Source organism: Pinus tabuliformis, chromosome Q, assembly GCF_031772625.1.
Source record: "Pinus tabuliformis cultivar Carrire ecotype Pingquan chromosome Q, CPIR1, whole genome shotgun sequence".
Taxonomy (NCBI): domain Eukaryota; kingdom Viridiplantae; phylum Streptophyta; class Pinopsida; order Pinales; family Pinaceae; genus Pinus; species Pinus tabuliformis.
In genome coordinates, this window is record NC_142296.1 from 949,349,610 (window position 1) to 949,352,310 (window position 2,701).

The following is a 2,701-nucleotide window of genomic DNA, read 5'->3' on the forward strand; positions in this document are numbered from 1 at the left end:
TTGAGATAGATAGGTAGACCATCAAAGGCTCTACAGACAGACTGTTACTGGGTTGACATCAGAACGTGATGGTGAAGTTCGAAAAGCTGCGAACGGGGAAGAAGAACTGGAAAAATACCCAAAATGAGCGACAGTTAAAAACCATAATAATACCTGCTGGACTTGGGCGCGGTAAACGGTAAACAACACGATATCTGATCAAGTCAATGCGCGGCTAATCAACCAAATAGAATAGAATATAGAAGACAAAATTTCATTTCATTCACGGTAAATACAAGTAAGTTGTTCGATCCTAACAAACAAACCATTACATTAACAACATTCAACAATTTATTATTATTTATTTGGTCTTGTCTTGGTGGGGTGCGCCAGGCTGGTGCTGTAGTGCAACGCACAAGCGACGCCCGAGAGCCCCAATAGCAAGCTATTGTAAGTGGGCCCTCCCCCTAGAAAAATACATTTAATATCATGTGGTTCTATGAACCACGTATCAGATATTAAACTGATAAGAACAGATACTACACTTGATCTTAGCCAAAAGGCCGAGAAAGGTATGCTTTTCCTCTCCTCTTTCGCTTCATTTTCCATTACTCCCCTTCTCCTCTATCCCATTCATCCATGCATGTGGGATAACTCATTTCTATTTCTTCTGATATCCCTTACTACCATTTAAATAGACATGCTCTTTAATATCAAACTTATATTTTCAATATTCTCATCATTTTCACCTCCCTAGATCTATTTTACTTTTCCAGTTGAGGGATCAAATCTCTTTTCACCTTAAAAGAGGTTTCTCAGATTTCATGCCAATCTCTTTTCACCCTAAAAGAGGTTTGCGAGATTTGATGCCTTACCGCGAATTCAGATGGATGTTATAATTAAAATTATCTTGAAAGTACAAATATGAACTTTATTGCTTTTTATATATAAATAAAAGTAACTAAATATCATAATATTATCTACAATTAAAAATATGGAACTTCATATATATATATATATCAAAATAATTAATTATATGGGAAACAATCACTAAAGATTTTTATTTTTATTTTTTCCCTTTCCATGTTATCTTAAACTTGTGGTGGATGTTATCGTAACATAATAATAATTTATATATTAATATAAAGGAAAAAATTACACTATTTAAAAATCCTTCAATGTGATGTTTAATGCCATTGGACATAATCAATGGAGATCATTGCTCACCCATTCCTTGAAGTCAAATTCACCCGGATGTGTCTTAACTTAGTCAAATTTAATCAACAACCTATTGTTATGTCGGCCTTTCCATATTTAATCACCCACCGCGTTAACGTATTGATCATGTTGTAATTGTTGATTATGATACAATATAGCATGTTTAGTTGTCTTTGAGAAAGCATAATGAGTTTACTACCAAGTTAACATAAAACAAATTTATTAATGGTTTTGAAAGATTAATCCACTGAGACATTTATATTAACTACTTGTGGAGAGTATATCATGATTTGATTTTGGCTATTCACAAAAGGTATATCAAGGTCTAATTTTGCTCCGATGAATATATATATATATATATATATATTTAATTCACCGTTACAAACTAAACTAATACTCACATAAACTAAATTAGCAGAAGAATTAAAGCTATACACTTATTAAGTCAGTTCTTGGGTTATAACACTTAATCTATTCGGTGCTTCACTCACACAAAACACTCGTCAAAGTTTAAGCTCTCTCGCACAGAAGCCTAGTCAAAGTTTAAGTTCGTGTGCAATGTACAACACTTTCAAAACTCTGCTCGTGAGTAATTTTCACATCTGCGTTGTTTCAAAAATGTGTTGCTAACCATTTTTACGAAACCCTAAGGAAGCAAGCTTTCGGTTCAAAGAGCCCTACAAAATCCCATTGTGATTGGTTTACCTGAGAGAGATAGAGAGAGAGGCATGAATTGCAGGTTAAGAAGCTGCTCGAGGCCCCATACAGGGGCAGAAATGCGATCCTGTGAAATAACGTTCGACGCCCATGGGCAACCGCATCTCTATTGTGGATCTCAAGAAGTCGGAGACTGCGACGCTCCCCTACGAGAACACCAAGAATGCGATGTAGATCGTTGTCCCCCAATAGGACCCTCCTGCTCTCCATTGACGATGAGGGTCAATGTTTGCTCATCAACCTCCACCGTCGCGTCCTCCGGTGGCTGGATTTCCTTCAAGAACGGCGTCTGGCCTATCAAATTTAGCCGCGACTGGAGGAGGGTTGACCGGGAGGAGAGCTCGGGGAGGATTCGATCTATATCTTCCTCCACTATCGACGTTCTATTCCATTCATATTAATATGTTAAATTAGCGAGAAGTTCTGGCATCGGGGTAAAATAGAGTTTGGCCCTAAAACAAATCACAACGACCTACCACCTGTAATCAACAACTTGACCGCTCATATTCCTTTCACATATGGCAGAGTGTCAGGACCCCGAGCTGGCACCAAGGCCAACGGGCGCCCTTGATGGGTCGCGCTCACTTGATGGCGAAAAACCGACTTGGAGGTACGATGAGAGTGCCCAAGTGTGACGAGCGCTCCCGCATGGAGGAGAGGCGCCCAGGTCGACACAAGGGGCAGCGTGCACGAGTTGAGGGGCGCAAGCCCTAGGCGCGCACACACGAAGGCGGGGCACCGAGAGAGATGTAGCGGGCACGCCAACCCACACGACGTGGTATATCGA

The 2,701-nt window shown here is 39.7% G+C and overlaps 1 non-coding gene across 1 annotated transcript; it reads right to left on the reverse strand.

Annotated features, from left to right (window-relative positions):
* Positions 1–358: 358 nt before the first annotated feature.
* LOC149222630 (U2 spliceosomal RNA) lies at positions 359–555 on the reverse strand. The gene has a single exon (XR_016249833.1). It is a non-coding gene; the product is annotated as a U2 spliceosomal RNA (small nuclear RNA).
* Between the last annotated feature and the right edge of the window lie 2,146 nt (positions 556–2,701).